Below are 18,133 nucleotides of genomic sequence, written 5' to 3' on the forward strand. Positions count from 1 at the left end.
TTCCCTCCTATCCATTAGGCCAGTAACCCTGTCAAAAAAGGAAATTAGGTTGATTTGGCATGATTTGTTCTTGAAAAATCCATGTCAGCTATTCCTAATAAGCCTGTTATCCTCTAGGTGCTTACAAATTGATTGTTTAATAATTTGTTCCAGTATCTTTCCAGAAAGCAAAGTTAGGCTAACTGGTCTATAGTTCCTGGGTCCTCTTTGTTCCCCCTTTTAATGATAGGTACTATGTTTGCCCTTCTCCAGTTCTTTGGGACCTCACCGTCCTCCATGAATTCTCAAAGATAATCACTAATGGTTCTGAGATTGCTTCAGCTAGTTCCTTAAATACGCTAGCCTTATTGACTTGAATATGTCCAAGTTATCCATGCAGTGCAGTTGTAGCCGTGTTGGTCCTAGGATATTAGAGAGACAAGGTGGGTGAGGTAATATCTTTTATTGGACCAATTTCTGTTGGTGAGAGATTGCTAAACAATCTGTCCCACATTGCATTTTGCTCTGAAGCTGGGAGTTCCTTTCCCAGACCTGATGAAGAGATGTGTGTGGCTGAAAGCTTGCCTCTCTCACCAACAGAAATTGGTCCAATAAAAGATATTCCTTCCCCCACCTCATCTCTCTAATTTATCTAAATATTCTTTAACCCTATTTTGGCTGGTGCTCCTTCCCCCCTTTTTGTTAAAATTAATTGTGTTAGATGTCTGCTCACCATTTACCATTTGAGTGAAGTTGTACACAAAATAGACATTAAACACCTCAGCCTTCTAGATGTGGTCCATTATTAGCTCTCCTTGACCACTAAGCAGTGGACCTACACTTGCCTTTGTCTTTCTCTTGCTCCTTATGCATTTATAAAGCCTCTTCATATTGCCTTTTCTATCCCTTGCTAGGTGTAACTCATTTTATCCCTCAGCCTTTCTGATTTTGTCCCTGCCTGCTTGTGCTATTCATCTTTAACAATCTATCCTTTTTCTCCACTTTTTGTAGGGTTCCATTTTTTATTTGCAGATCATTAAAGCGCTCTTGATGGAGCCATATTGGCCTTTACTATTGTTCCTATCTTTCCTTTGCATCACATCCCTCGATCTGCTGGCAATGCTCTAATGTAGCCCAGTATGCTGTTAGCCTTCTTGGCAACAAAGGCACACTGCTGACTCATATCCAGGTTCTCATCCACTGTAATCCCCAGGTCCTTTTCTGCAGAACTGCTGCTTAGCCAGTCAGTCCCCAGCCTGTAGTGGTGCATGGGATTCTTCCGTCCTAAGTGCAAGACTTTGCATTTGTCCTTTTTGAACTTCATCAGATTTCTTTTGGCCCAGTCCTCTAATTTGCCTACGTCTAGAACCCAACCCTCCTGAGGACTAGTCACTGGCCCATGCTGCCTTCAGAACTATAACAGCAATTTTTCCTCCTATCCCTCCCTTTGTATTGTACTACTCTGCTCTATTCCCAGCCCCCTCATCTTACCCTCCCATCGGGTTATAGATGTTCTCCTACCTCCTATCTGCTACCACTTTTGGTCTCTCTGGCACTCTCCGGCAGCCTCATTCCCTGCCTCCTTCTTGACTGCACCAGCAACGGGAGAGAGCAGATTCTTTCTCTCCATGGAGAATGAAAAAAAAACATAGGGAGGAGGAGCCTTGCAGATGAAGAGACCCCACTGAAAGGAACAGGACCTGCAAGGAAGGGTCACAGCTTCACAGCCTCTACAATACAGAGGGAAACCTCTGATCGTCTCTACTGTGCAATATCAGATCCACATTTAGAAGGGCACTATCTGCAAATCCCATCTAACATTTGTAGGGGGGGTGTCACGGCACTTCTCCTTGCTGGAAATTGATCAGAAAGATCTGCCTAGATGGCACTATCACATGGTGACCTGCTTGTTGCCTTAGCTTTTTCCACTCCCCGTTGCTCTTTTACTGATCAACGCTACCATCTAGTGGACAGTTCTGGTAAAAGAGACACAGGATTTTTGCCTTAGTCACGTATGGCTTGATTAGGACCAGAGTTATTACTGAACTGGATAATCTGACACTGGGTTAACAGCATCAAATTGCTCTTGAGTTCTATTGCAGCTTCAAGGCTTGCCTACACCCTTCTCCAGAGACTTGCCAAACCTCTGTCCCACTGGTGGAAAACAGATAGGTGTAGATAGCAAACACACACCCAGACTCAGAATGGTGTAAGAATGCACAAAGCCACGGACATCAACAGAGTTGCACCAGCTTACTCCAGGCCTGTATTTGGCCCATAGATAAAAACTGGCTCTTGTTTAAAGAAGTGGTGGAGAAGGCTCCAAGGGAGTATCCTGCTAGCAAAATTAGAGGCAACACCACAAAGCCAAAGTACATAACTGATAGTTGTTTAAAGGTGGATCTGCAAACATGGCATTGTGGAGTCCCATGACTATCATTTGGCAATTACTCCAGATCAGCTGTGCTGAGTTCAGAGCTAAAATGATGTTGGATGAGATTCAGTGTGGAGGCCACACTACGGCCCATGGCTAGGGAGACTTTAAACCACTTCTGCACCCTAAGTTATGGTAGCCCACCTAGATTGTCCAGTTCCAGCACAATCCCAAATCTCAGCACTGCTACATGCTGCAGCCCCATATCAACTGTCCCTGACACAACCCCTAGACTAGGACTTGCAGTGGGGGCCACCTCTGTCTATCTCTGCAGTTCCTGTAGCAAGGGAATCCTCTCGCAACTGGAATAGGTCTTTTAAGGATCCTTTATGCATCTCTGGCCTATAACGTGGTGTAAAATGGCTGGAAATGGGGTGAGGATATCACTCATTTTCTCTAACTGCCTGGTCTGCCAACTGCCCTTCAGATCTGAGAGTCAAGTTTGGTCCCTTTCTCTCCATGCATCATAGCCAAGAATAAGAGTTCAGTTGGTCAAATCAGGCTCTTAGTGACACCTGTGCAACCCCAGCGTTTAGATTATGCCCTCAGTGACACCTGTGTAACCCCAGCGTGTGACTAGAATTTAGGAAACAACTGTACTGATGATGCACAAGAAGCAATAGAACCCAGATCCTTCCTTCTTACCTGAGGTGGCTCTGCAGGGCTAATAGCTGTACAAATTCATGTTGTCATAAAAGTCAGCAGATTTCACGCGTGTACAAATAGCACATCTGTTGAGTGGAAAGCACTGAACTGGCACCATCACGGATGTGCCAGACTTGCTGTGTAGTGCTCTCTCCTGAGAGGTCGGAGATAGTTCTGTTTGAGAAGAAATGTAGCAAAAGCACACGGCTGGTCAAAGATGAGCCTCTCAACCATAAAACTGTGAAGTGACTGAGTGTCCTGAGAATAGTGGGTCACTAGCTTAGCTCTGAAGCCATGAAACTGCTGGGACTCCAGTTCTCTCTACTACTGGACACATAAACAGAGATTGCAGAGTATCCCACAGAGCAGTGGTTCTCAACCTGCGCTTGCGGCCCAATCAGCACACAGCTGTGGCCCATGTGACATTCTCGGGGCCATACAGGTATGCTGCCCACAATGGTAAATAGGTTGAGAACCATTGCCATAGAGCATGAAAGCACCCCCACAGACACACACACATATACATAGATGTGAGCACATGTGTTCTGACACAAGATGAACCTGTAGCCTACTTATGAAGTGCTGCAGGAACTTGTCAAAGAAAAGCCGCATGGAGTTTGTGGCCTGCAAAGCCAATGTAATGCACCAAAAGTGCTCTGCTCAAATGTGCTAATGTACTGACATGTTTTAAAGTATCATGGAACATCATTAGCTGCTCCATAATTAAATGTGCAACTGGCTTCCCATAATACAAGTGATTTACAGACTCCTGTGGTAGCCAGCCAGTCAGGCAGCGGCACAGACAGCTGCAGCGGCACAGGAGCCAGCAAACAGAGCTGTAAACAGGGAGTTTGCAAGGGGAGTTTGGGGGGAAGACTAAGAGGCAGGCAGAGGAACAGACAGGCTACTGAAGGGAGTGTGTGGTGTTCTGTCAGTGTTTTGGTGCTTGTTGGGGGTTTCTTTTGCTGTGGGTGGTGGTGGTGTGGTTTGCTTTGTGTTTCCCAGATTTACAGGATTTAGGTGGGAAGCCTATGACAGATACAGAGGCAGCAGTGGTAGTGACCCAAGCAGTGGAAGACACAATGAGGATGACTGAATGTGGAAGCTGCGGCATGTACATGATCCTGGAGGGGGTACCTGAAAAGAGTTTCATCTGCATGAAGTGCTGCCTGATAGAGCTGATGGAAGAAAAGATCCGAGGATTGGAGATGCAGGTGGAAACTCTGGTCGAGTTTAGAAGGGGGTTTGAGTGGATGATGGAGCAAAGACATGAGGAGTCTGAAGGGAAAAGCTCAGACTTGCAGATGGAAGCAGGACCAAAGAATTCTGAGGGGAAAATGCTGGGTGAGGAAAGTGGACAGTGGGAGCATGTGACTAAGGGCAGGTCTACACTAAGAGCGGGGGTCGAACTAGGGTACGCAAGTTCAGCTACGTGAATAGCATAGCTGAATTCAAAGTACCCTAGTTCGAACTACTCACCTGTCCAGACGCCGTGGAATCGAAGTCCGCGGCTCCAAGGTCGACTCCGCCACCGCCTTTTGCAGTGGTGGAGTACCGGAGTCGACCCCGGCGCTTCCGGAGTTCGAACTATCGCGTCCTGATTAGACGCGATAGTTCGAACTCCGAGAAGTCGAACTCACCGCGTCGACCCGGCTGGTAAGTGTAGACTAGCCCTAAGAGAACAAGGCAGAGGAAAAGACAGGCCAGTGAAGGAGAAATAGAGCTCAGGAACAGGTTTGCAGAGTTGGAAAATGAAGAAGGGGCACGGCAGGTGGTCGCTAAGGTGAGAGGGCAAGGAAGAAGAGAAGATCAGCTTGTCCTATAGGAAGAGAGGAAGAGTCAATGGAGATAACACCAAATATGAGCCCCAGGAGGATACAGGATGGGTTGTGGAGGATTGCAAGGGAGAATAGGAATCGAGAGGACTTGCAGCCAGAGGGAACAGAGGATAGACCAGAGAATCGCACCATCACCAGGAAAAGGCAGGTCTACATGATTGGGGACTCCTTACTGAGAAGAATAGACAGGCCTGTAACCAGAGCTGATCCAGAGAACAGAAGGGTGTGCTGTCTGCCAGGTGCTAAGATACAGGATGTGGACCTGAGACTGAAGAAGATCCTAACAAGAGAGGGAAGGAATCTGCTGATTGTTCTTCATGTGGGAACAAATGATACGGCTAGACTCTCGCTGGAACCTATCAAGGGAGACTATGCCAGGCTGGGGAAGATGCTTAAGGAAATCGAGGCTCAGGTGATCTTTAGTGGGATTCTGCCTCTTCCTAGAGAAGGGCAACAAAGGTGTGACAAGATTATGACAATCAACAGATGGCTCAGGCAGTGGTGCTATAAGGAGGGCTTTGGTATGTATGGCCACTGGGAGGCATTCATGGACAGAGGACTGTTCTCTTAGGGCTGGTCCACACTAGCACTTTAAATCGAATTTAGCAGCGTTAAATCGAATTAAGCGTGCACCCGTCCACACCAGGAAGCCATTTAATTCGACATAGAGGGCTCTTTAGTTCGACTTCGGTACTCCACCTCGACAAGGGGAGTAGCGCTAAATTCGACATGGCTATGTCGAATTAGGCTAGGTGTGGATGCGAATCGATCTTAGTAGCTCCGGGAGCTATCCCAGAGTGCAACACTCTGCTGACGCTCTGGACTCCAGTCCGAGCTTGGATGCTCTGACCAGCCACACAGTCAATGCCCCTGGAAAATTTGAATTCCTTTTCCTGTCTGGACAGTTTGAATCCCATGTCCTGGTTGCTCATCGGGGCGAGCTCAGCAGCACCGGCAACGATGCAGAGTTCTCCACCAGAGGAGTCCAGGCAATCTCAGACTACAAAGAGGTCCCCAGCATGGACTGACCGGGAAGTCTCGGATCTGATTGCTGTGTGGGGCGATGAGTCTGTGCTTTCGGAGCTGCGCTCCAGCAAACGGAATGCAAAGACCTTCGAGAAGGTCTCCAAAGCCATGACAGACAGAGGATACAGCCGGGATACAACGCAGTGCTACGTGAAAGTCAAGGAGCTGAGAGAAGGCTACCAGAAACTCAGAGCGGCAAACGGACGCTCCGGAGCCCAGCCCCAGACATGCCGCTTCTACGAGGCACTGCATACCATTCTTGGTGGGTCTGCCACCACTGCCCCACCAGTGACCGTGGACTGAGAGGATGGGATACTGTCGACGGACTGTTCCTCGGAGATGTTCGCGTACGGGAAAGTTTAAGAGGACGAGGCAGTCGACAGCGCTTACAACACAGATTTCCCCGACATCCAGGATCTCTTCGTCACCGCCAATGAGATCCCCTACCAACACTCCCCACCCGTTACCACGGACCCTGATTCAGGAGAAGGATCAATCGGTAACTGCTTCAAACATGTTAACATTTATTTTTTAAATAAACTGGGAAAACAACTAGGCGAACACAAGGTCTATGTACAGGTGGATGGAACTGTCATCTTCCTCTGACATCTCCAGGAAGCTCTCCAGGAGGTAATCGCCAAGCCTCTGCATGAGGTTCCTGGGCAGGGCTTGCTTATTGGGTGCCCCGAGGAAGCACACTTTTCCACGCAACGCTCTCAGCTGGAACTCGGGGACCAGCGCCTTCACGAACATGGCAGCATAGGCCCCAGGGTTCTGTTGGCTTTCCTCCAGCATGCGCGCTCTCTCTCTCCGTGACACTCTCCTCAGTGTGATGTCGTGCGCAGACTCCTGCATGTAATTAGAGTAATTTGTGTACCATTATTAATGGTTGTGCTTAACTGTTCCTTTGCATAACAAGAAGCGTCACTGTACAGCCACGTGTAGGAGGCTGCAGAGTGGGAGAATACAGGGATCTCTAACAGGGAACGGCCGCGAGGGGCTGCAACAGGGGCACCGATTCTGCTTTCATGTTTGCCTGCAGCAGGAGGACAGTGCTGTAGATGCAACTTAAAGCTGCAAAAAAAACTAGGCTTACCATGCCTGGCCGCTCCATGGATTCTTCTTTCCTGCCCCGCTTCTCTGGTCTGCAGTGCAATACCACAGGCAATGAAAGCGAACCCAGAGAAATCGAACTTTCCCCGAGTGAGTGCTCATGAGAGAGGTGCTGTGCTTGCTCTTGTTCACACACACTGAGTAGACTTGACTTTGTTTCTTTTTTGACCAAAAATATCTCTCTATGGAATTCACTCACTTTTTCCCATCACACAGGTGCAACTGTATCCCTACCTGATCCAGGCGCCTTGTCGATGTTCTGCAGCACCGCAGGAAGGAGGACGGAGCTCCCCTTCACTGCATCTGCGACCGCCGCCCCCCGCCGCAAAGTCCAATCCCACCATCACCCAAAATGACTAGAGGAAGGGGCACCAGGGGCCGTGAAAAATGTTAATGCACCACAGCAGAGTGCTAAACTTACAAAACGCTCTCAGTACCTTACTTTTGAGAAGTCCTTCCCTTAATGTGCTGTTCATTATTAAAAGTTTTTATTTTTTGGTAATTTCTTTTCCCATCAGGTTTCTTTGCAGAATACTTTCCGTGAAGGGGGGAGAATGGTTTGGGAATTGCATAGGACTTTCACCGTTAATAGTGGTACAGATATGGGGGCAAGATCAACAGCTGGTCACTCACAGAGTGCAGCCTCTAGTCACCCTGGTCAGTCTGTGGGGTGATTTTCATGTTCTGCTCATAGGCGGAAGGTGCCCTGCGCCAGGTATATTTGCAGGTGGGTCTCTCCACCGGCCATGCCTGGATCGTGCCCTGTCCCACGCGGGTCTCCCCCAGCCCCGTCAATTCCCTGCCTGGAGCAAGTACCAGCCCCCACCTGCCACCCCTCCCCCGGCGTGTCATCTCACACACACCCCGCCGCACTGCGTCCCTGTCTCACAGTAGAGAGGCTACCCGCAGAAATGCTGTCTGCTGCCCCAGGGTCATTGAGCATGCCATCCACAAGTGGCAAGGCAGGTTGCCCTCACCCTGCCCTTCTATCGTAGCCCTGAGCCTCTACAATGCATCAAACCATCAGCCCCCAGCCCGCAACCCCCTACACCTCCTCCCCATTATCACACACCACTCACACCTTCCTACGCCCCCAACCCTCAGCCCAGAGCCTGCACCCAAACTCCGTCGCAAAGCCTGCACCCCTCACCCATTCCTGCACATGCACCTGTACCAGTCCTCACCACAGAGACCGCTGTACGAGCAGGAGCCTATCAGTCCTATAGTCTAGAAGCGGTCTCTACATCACTGCACACCCAACCCAGCACAGTCACCGTCCCTGTGTCAACCCTTTCACGCGAAGTCAGTAGTCCAGAGAAGGTTGTTGCTGAACAATGCTCTATTAACTTTATTTGTACACGTGTGTTGGAAGGGGGTAAACGGGGTGAACGGGATATGAAACTGTAGAGGAGAGTCAACAGAAACTGGGTAAAGAAACAGGGGCAGGTTCCGCTTCTCTATACACAAATTTAATAGTCACAGGTTACCCTGCTTGCTGAGGAACCTGGCTTTCAAAGCCTCCCGGATGCACAGCGCTTCCCGCTGTGCTCTTCTAATCGCACGGGTGTCTGGCTGAGCGTAATCAGCAGCCAGACGATGTGCCTCAAGCTCCCATCCCGCCATAAAGGTCTCCCCCTTGCTCTCACACAGATTGTGGAGCACACAGCAAGCTGCAATGACAACGGGGATATTGTTTTCGCTGAGATCCGAGCGAGTCAGTAAGCTCCTCCATCTCCCCTTGAGACGTCCGAAAGCACACTCCACCACCATTCTGCACTTGCTCAGCCGGTAGTTGAAGAGTTCCTTGTCAGTGTCCAAGGCGCCTGTATAGGGCTTCATGAGCCAGGGCATTAGCGGGTAGGCTGGGTCCCCGAGGATCACTGTAGGCATCTGCACATCCACAACAGTTATTTTGTAGTCTGGGAAGAAACTACCTTCCTGCAGGTGTCTAAACAGACCAGAGTTCTTGAACACACGCGCGTCATGAACCTTGCCCGGCCACCCGACGTTGATGTTGGTAAACCGTCCCCTATGGTCCACGAGTGCTTGCAGCACCATGGAAAAGTAGCCCTTGCGGTTTATATACTGGCTGGCCTGGTGGGCCGGTCCCAGGATAGGAATGTGAGTCCCATCTATAGCCCCACCGCAGTTTGGGAATCCCATTGCGGCGAAGCCATCTATGACAACCTGTACGTTTCCCAGGGTCACCACCTTCGAGAGCAGGAGATCAACGATTGCATTGGCTACTTGCATCACTGCAAGCCCCACGGTAGATTTGCCCACACCAAAGTGGTTCGCTACTGAGCGGTAGCTGTCTGGCGTTGCAAGTTTCCAGAGGGCTATGGCCACTCGCTTCTGCACAGTCAGGGCTGCTCGCATCCGGGTGTCCTTGCGCGTCAGAGCAGGGGACAGCAAGTCACACAGTTCAAGGAAAGTGCCCTTACGCATCCTGAAGTTTCGCAGCCACTGTGATTCATCCCAGACCTGCAGCACTATGCGGTCCCACCAGTCCGTGCTTGTTTCCCGGGCCCAGAATCGACGTCCCATAGCATGAACATGACCCATTGCCACCATGATCTCCACGGCGCGGCGTACCGTGCTTTCTGAGAGGTCTGTGCCACTCTGAGACTTCATGTCCTCACCACGCTGCCGTTGCCTTCTCGACCGAGTTCTCAACATCTCACTGTGGAAGAGGTGTTCGATAAGGTGCGAGGAGTTGACAACGACCATAAGTGCAGCGATGATCGCAGCGGGCTCCATGGTCGCAGTGGAGTGCTGTGGCATCCGTGCTGTCACTTATAACAGGAAAAGTGCGCAAACTGATTTCTCGCCGGCGGGAGTGACGGTTGAATGATGACAGTTACCCAAAACCACCCTCGACACAGTTTCCTCCCCCCCAGCATGCATTGGTGGGAAATCCCAGCATTCCGATGGGCGGCGGGGAGTGCGGGAACTGTGGGATAGCTTCCCACAGTGCACCGCTTCCAAAGTCGACGCTTCGCCCGTTACTGTGGACTCACACAGTCGAATTACTGTATTTATTGTGGATACACAACTTCGACTACATTAGGTCGATTCCAGAAATTCGAATTAAGATGAATCGAAATAGTCTTGTAGTGTAGACGTACCCTTAGGATGGACTTCGCCTGAGTAGGGAGGGAAATTGAGGGATTGGTCCTGCTTTGAGCAGGGGATTGGACTAGATGACCTCCTGAGGGCCCTTCCAACCCTGATAATCTATGATTCTATGATCTATGAAATAGACTTCTAGGATGGAGGCTGGCACAACTGGTTAAGAGAGCTTTAAACTAGGAATTGGGGGGAGATGGTTGGGAGATGTCCAGGTAATCTCCACACCGGATTTTAACATTGAGAGGGAAGAATACGAAGTAAGAAAGGATACAGCCGTGGGTAGGAGAATGGACATAAGGAGGAAGGGTAGTGTAGATACCAGTCTCATAGGTGATACTGGCGGTAGAATGTCTGGGCCTAATCGAGTAAAGAATGTGAGCAAAGCCAAACAGCAAAAATTAAGATGTTTGTATACCAATGCAAGGAGCCTAGGTAACAAAATGGAGGAACTAGAGTTACTGGTGCAGGAAGTGAAACCAGGTATTATAGGGATAACCAGGGCCAGCTCTAGGCACCAGCACTCCAAGCATGTGCTTGGGGCGGCACTTTCCAAGGGGCAGCACTCTGGCCTCCTTTTTTTTTTTTGCTTGGGGCTGGAGAAAGCCAGGAACCGGCCCTGGCCAGAGCCCTGCCGCTGGAGAGCCAGAGCATCGTCCCCTGGAGCCGAGCCCGGGCTGCGGCGGCAAGAGGGGCTCCCAGAGTGTGTGAGGAGCCGGAGAGGGAGGGAAGCAGGACCTGGGATGCAGGGACGGAGGAGGGGTCCTGCTGCCGCCACTGCTGTCTCCCCAGGGCGGCACGGCGTTTCCCCACCCGAGTGGGCTGTGCAGGGCGCTGCCGGGCTGTGCAGGGCGCTGCCGGGCTGTGCAGGGGGCACGGATCCCGGCTTGCGCACTGACAGGGCAAGTGGCTGGGCAGCCCGAGCTGCCAGGGAGCTGCCCCCTCCTGCCTCCGGGCCCAGCCTGCTGCGCACCTCCCCCACCTCAGCCCCACGCTGCTTGCCCCAGGCCCCCACAGTGCCAGGGGTGGGGAGAGGCAGAGCCCGGCTCTGAGCAGGGCAGCTGGGGATACTGCCCCGCCGGGGAACCCCCGCGGCTCGGGCACCTGGGGGTCAGTGTCCGTCCTCCCGGCTCTGCCTGCACGGGGCTGGGGAAGCAGCTGTCAGCACCTGCCCCTCTCAGACACTGCACCCCCCATCCCGCTCGCAGCCCCTCCACTTGTACCTCCCCCCATCGCTCCTTCACCGCACCCCTTCCCCTTGTACCCTCCCTTCCCCCGCACCTCTCCCCTCGTACCCTCCCCCCGCCCTCTGCTCCCGCACCTCCCCCTTCCCCTGCACCTCTCCCATCGTACCCTCCCCCCGCCCTCTCCCCTCGTACCCTCCCCCTCCCCCCGCACCTCTCCCCTCGTACCCTCCCCCCGCCCTCTGCTCCCGCACCTCCCCCTTCCCCTGCACCTCTCCCCTCGTACCCTCCCCCAGCCCTCTGCTCCCGCACCTCCCCCTTCCCCTGCACCTCTCCCCTCGTACCCTCCCCCAGCCCTCTCCCCCCGCACCTCCCCCTTCCCCCGCACCTCTCCCCTCGTACCCTCCCCCAGCCCTATCCCCCGGCCCCTCCCCCTTCCCCCGCACCTCTCCCCTCGTACCCTCCCCCAGCCCTCTCCCCCCACACCTCCCCCTTCCCCTGCACCTCTCCCCTTGTACCCTCCCCCAGCCCTCTCCTCCCGCACCTCCCCCTTCCCCTGCACCTCTCCCCTTGTACCCTCCCCCCGCCCTCTGCTCCCGCACCTCCCCCTTCCCCTGCACCTCTCCCCTTGTACCCTCCCCCCGCCCTCTGCTCCCGCACCTCCCCCTTCCCCCGCACCTCTTCTCCTGCAACCCTCCTGATACCCCCTCTCCTCCTCCACCCTCCCCCGCGAGCACATCACACCCTGCTTCTCTGCCAGGGTAGAGCCCCCAAGCACCCCCACAGCTGCTCCTCTGCCCGAACCCTCTTTACTAGATCCCCATCCCTTTCAAGGTTTGAGGGTTAGTCCCTAGGCCTTCCATGTGCATTTGGAGCACTAAAGACGGGGTTGCAGGGGATGGGGGGGCAAGATTTATACTAAAGTGAAATAAAAATAGGAGAGACAGTTTGATCCACACTGTAAGTGTAAACGGGGATTGCTGTGGTGAACAAGGAGGTCACTTGGGGGGGCGGAGCCCAGGGCTGGGGCAGCAGGGGGTGCGGGTAGGGGAGGGCACTGGTGGGGGTGGGAGAGCCCAGGGCTGGGGCAGCAGGGGGTGCAGGGGAGAAGGGCACTGGTTGGGGGGGGGAGAGCCCAGGGCTGGGGTGGCAGGGAGTGCGGGTGGGGGGGGAAGAGAGAGCCAAGGGCTGAGGCAGCAGGGGGTACGGGTCGAGGAGGGCACTGGTGTGGGGGGAGAGCCCAGGGCTGGGGCGGCAGGGGGTGCAGGGGTGGCGAAAAGAGAGCCCAGGGCTGGGGCAGCAGGGGGTGCGGGTGGGTGGGGGAGAGCCCAGGGCTGGGGTTGGGGGCAGCCAACAAAATTTTTGCTTGGGGCGGCAAAAAACCTAGAGCCAGCCCTGGGGATAACAGAAACATGGTGGAATAGTAGTCATGACTGGAGTACAGGTGTTGAAGGCTATGTGCTGTTTAGGAAAGACAGAAATAAAGGCAAAGGTGGTGGAGTAGCATTGTATATCAATGATGAGGTAAACTGTAAAGAAATAAGAAGGGATGAAATGGATAAGACAGAGTCTGTCTGGGCAAAAATCACGTTGGGGAAGAAAGCTGCTAGAGCCTCCCCTGAGACAGTACTTGGGGTGTGCTACAGAGCGCTGGGATCTGATCTGGATATGGATAGAGACCTCTTTAATGTTTTTAACAAAGTAAATACTAATGGGAATTGTGTGATCATGGGCGTAATAATAATAGGGCTCAGATTTTCCTGGATGTGATAGCTGATGGATTCCTTCACCAAGTAGTTGAAGAACCAACAAGAGGAGATGCCATTTTAGATTTGGTTTTGGTGAGTAGTGAGGACCTCATAGAAGAAATGGTTGTAGGGGACAACCTTGGTTCGAGCGATCATGAGCTAATTCAGTTTAAACTAGATGGAAGGATAAACAAAAATAGATCTGTGACTAGGCTTTTTTATTTCAAAAGGGCTAACTTTAAAGAATTAAGGAAATTAGTTAGGGAAGCGGATTGGACTGGAGAACTTGTGGATCTAAAGGTGGAGGAGGCCTGGAATTACTTCAAGTCAAAGTTGCAGAAACTATCAGAAGCCTGCATCCCAAGAAAGGAGAAAAAATTCATAGGAATTGTAGACCAAGCTGGATGAGCAAGCATCTCAGAGAGGTGATTAAGAAAAAGCAGAAAGCCTACAAGGAGTGGAAGATGGGAGAGATCAGAAAGGAAAGCTGCCTCATTGAGGTCAGAACACGTAGGGATAAAGTGAGAAAGGCCAAAAGCCATGTAGAGTTGGACCTTGCAAAGGGAATTAAAACCAATAGTAAAAGGTTCTATAGCCATATAAATAAGAAGAAAACAAAGAAAGAAGAAGTGGGACCGCTAAACACTGAGGCTGGAGTGGAGGTTAAGGATAATCTAGGCATGGCCCAATATCTAAACAAATACTTTGCCTCAATCTTTAATTAGGCTAATGAGGAGCTAGGGATAATGGTAGGATGACAAATGGGAATGAGGATATGGCGGTAGATATTACCACATCCGAGGTAGAAGCCAAACTCAAACAACTTAATGGGACAAAATCGGGGGGCCCAGATAATCTTCATCCAAGAATATTAAAGGAACTGGCACATGAAATTGCAGGCCCATTAGCAAGATTTTTTAATGAATCAGTAAACTCGGGGGTTGTACCGTATGACTGGAGAATTGCTAACATAGTTCCTATTTTTAAGAAAGGGAAAAAGGTGATCCGAGTAACTATAGGCCTGTTAGTTTGACATCTGTAGTATGCAAGGTCTTGGAAAAAAATTTTGAAGGAGAAAGTAGTTAAGGACATTGAGGTCAATGGTAATTGGGACAAAATACAACATGGTTTTACAAAAGGTAGATCGTGCCAAACCAACCTGATCTCCTTCTTTGAGAAGGTAACAGATTTTTTATACAAAGGAAACACAGTGGATCTAATTTACCTCGATTTCAGTAAGGCATTTGATACGGTTCCACATGGGGAATTATTAGTTAAATTGGAAAAGATGGGGATCAATATGAAAATTGAAAGATGGATAAGGAACTGGTTAAAGGGGAGACTACAACGGGTCATACTGAAAGGTGAACTGTCAGGCTGGAAGGAGGTTACTAGTGGAGTTCCTGAGGGATCGGTTTTGGGACCAATCTTATTTAATCTTTTTATTACTGACCTTGGCACAAAAAGTGGGAATGTGCTAATAAAGTTTGCAGATGACACAAAGCTGGGAGGTATTGCTAACACAGAGAAGGACCAGGATATCATACAGGAAGATCTGGATGACCTTGTAAACTGGAGTAATAGTAATAGGATGAAAATTAAGGGCTTGGCTACACTGGAGAGTTGCAGTGCTGGTGGAGGCTTTACAGCGCTGCAACTTAGTAACTGTCCACACCTGCAAGGCACATCCAGCGCTGCAACTCCCTGGCTGCAGCGCTGGCTGTACACCTGGTCTGCTTGGGGTATAACGAGTGCAGCGCTGGTGATGCAGCGCTGCTCGTCAAGTGTGGCCACACACCAGCACTGTTATTGGCCTCCAGGGTATTAGGAGATATCCCAGAATGCTTTTAACTAAATTACTCTTTTTGTTTTGTTATGATGCCTCTCTTTGTTTTGTTGTGAACTCGGGGCTCCGGGAGCTGCTTATCTAAAAAACAAACACAGCTCCTGTTTGCTGTGATCAATCTGTAACTGACTGTGAACAATCAATTGAGATAACCCACTACCTTGCTGTGAATGAGGCAGGCAGGGGGATGAATGCTGTTTGCTTGAGGAGAGAAACAGGGGGGGGAAGGGGGAGAAAGGGAGTCCGTTGGAGCAGCTGCTTATCTGGTCTGCAGGCTATTTGCAGTTAAGAGTGAATGAGGGGTCGAGGAAATGTTCAGATTTTGCAAGGCAGGGAGCTGACACACAGTGTCGGCTCCAAAAATCCACTCTCTCTCTCTCCCCCGCTCTCTGTCACATTCCACCCCACCCCCCTCTTTTGAAAAGCACGTTGCTGCCACTTGAACGCTGGGATAGCTGCCCATAATGCACCACTCACAACAGCGCTGCAAATGCTGCAAATGTGGCCACACACCAGCGCTGGTAGCTGTGAGTGTGGCCACACACCAGCGCTTTCCCTACACAGCTGTACAAAGACAGCTTTAACTCCCAGCACTGCACATCTGTAAGTGTAGCCATGCCCTAATAGTGAAAAGTGCAAGGTCATTAATAACAATAATTTTGGTTATAAATTGGGGATGCATCAGTTGGAAGTAACAGAGGAGGAGAAGGACCTTGGAATATTGATTGATCACAGGATGACTATGAGCCGCCAATGTGTTATGGCTGTTAAAAAAGTGAATGCGGTTTTAGGATGCATCAGGTGAGGTATTTCCGGTAAAGATAAGGAGGTGTTAGTACCATTATACAAGGAACTGTGAGACCTCATCTGGAATATTGTGTGCAGTTCTGGACTCCCATGTTTAAGAAGGATGAATTCAAACTGGAACAGATACAGAGAAGGGCTACTAGGATGATCCGAGGAACGGAAAACCTGTCATATGAAAGGAGACTGAAAGAGCTTGGCTTGTTTGGCCTAACCAAAAGAAGGCTGAGGGGAGATATGATTGCTCTCTATAAATATATCAGAGGGATAAATATCGGGGAGGGAGATGAATTATTTAAGCTTAGTACCAATGTGGACACAAGAACAAATGGATATAAACTGGATGCTAGGAAGTTTAGACTTGAAATTAGACGAAGGTTTCTAACCATTAGAGGAGTGAAGTTCTGGACCAGCCTTCCAAGGGGAGTAGTGGGGAAAAAAAATATCTGGCTTCAAGACTAAGCTTGATAAGTTTATGGAGGGGATGGTATGATGGGATAGCCTAACTTTGGCAATTAATTTGGCAATTGATCTTTGATTATTAGCAGGTAAGTGTACCCAATGGTCTATGATGGGATGTTAGATGGGGTGGGATCTGAGTTACTACAGAGAATTCTTTCCTGGGTGCTGGCTGGTGAGTCTTGCCCACATGCTCAGGGTTTAACTGATCGCCATATGTGGGGTCTGGAAGGAATTTTCCTCCAGGGCAGATTGGCAGAGGCCCTGGAGGATTTTCGCCTTCCTCTGCAGCGTGGGGCACGGGTCACTTGCTGGAAGATTCTCTGCACCATGAAGTCTTTAAACCACGATTTGACGACTTCAATGGCTCAGACACAGGTTTGATACAGGAGTGGGTGGGTGAGATTCTGTGGCCTGCATTGTGCAGGAGGTCAGACTAGATGATCATAATGGTCCCTTCTGACCTTAAAGTCTATGAGTCTTTGAGTCCCTGCAGCCCCTGGGGGGGTCAGGGAGCTCCGCGCACTGCTCCTGTCTGCAGGCACCGCCCCCATAGCTCCCATTGGCTGCAGTTCCCAGCCAATGGGAGCTGTGGAATCAGCGCTTGGGGCATGGGCAGCACACAGAGACCCCTGCCTGTTGCGTCTCGGTGCCTCTCAGGCGGGCACGGACAGAGCCCAACAATCAATGTGATTGGTAGCAAAATCATTTATTTCTCTCCAGCATGCTCTTATATACAATTATGGCAGGCAATCAAGCAATTGCTAATTGGTTAATAAGATACACACAGGCACAGCTGTAACTTCATAGGGTAATTGTCATCCTGTACAACTTTCTGATTTATTATCCTGTTTACTGCCTACTGGCAGATGACAACCAGCCCAAGGCCAGCATCTCAGGCACAGCTCACAGCCTAATTAGCACGTCCTAGAAGCCTGAACACAAAGGCTTCTCACATACCGTTCCCACATCTCCCCCCTCTATTCAAAATCAAAAGGAGGAAAAAAGGTAAAGGCATTAGCAAAACTTCCCAACTCATAATATCAATACTACAATCTACACAAACCAAAGCTAAAAGGCAAATAAAAACACCAGCTGCCTAACTAAACCGTAACAATATCTTCCGCAGTGCCCTACTCTCATCTATACATCCCTCCTCCGATAACGCAAGTGGCCCAAGGGGCCAGGAGGGTCCCGCCAAGGTGCGTGCCACACAACAGCAACGGCGGCCACACAAATAACAAAAATACAAAAGGCAAGCAGCAAAAATACACAGCATCCCTAGCATTAAACCTTGCAATAAGTGTGCAGCCCAGCCACGTAGCGACGACATCCATGACCACAGCCAGAAATCTCCCTGTTGCTGGCGGATGCCCTCCGCTAGGTGGCGCAAACGATCCAAATCAGCTTCAATAGCCACACTCGCATCTGTAATATTAAAGCAGCACATACCCACAAAATCAGAACAAGGATGACCATCTCGCAGCAATAAATAATCAATGGTTAAGCAATTCTGCAAAACTCCTCGGCGAACTTCTCCCATCTCTTGAGTTAACAAGGCAAGAACAGTAGAGGTTAAATTCAAAGCCTTCGCCACAGTACAGACAAGGTGTGCTACGGCATGGTAATTATGCACCACCAGACCAGGGAGGCCCACCAGGGTAAAAGTAAGGGCTGCTGCCTCCTGTTCTAAAAACAAGGTAACATCTGCCTACTGTCGCGCCCGAGGACGCAGCCAAGGCCGGACCCACTTCTCCGGAATCCACCTTGCTTACTGATTTCCCATTTCCCATGTAACTTATCTGATCCCAGTTAGGCCACCTGGCATTTGCCTCGCTCTGGCTGTTCCCTACTTTCTCATAACTTTATCTCATCCCTCTGTTCTTGTGACCACGCTACTGTAACTTTCCACCAAAGCAGCATAGGGA

The sequence above is a fragment of the Mauremys mutica genome, chromosome 23 (genome assembly GCF_020497125.1).
Source record: "Mauremys mutica isolate MM-2020 ecotype Southern chromosome 23, ASM2049712v1, whole genome shotgun sequence".
In the NCBI taxonomy this organism is placed as follows: Eukaryota; Metazoa; Chordata; order Testudines; family Geoemydidae; genus Mauremys; species Mauremys mutica.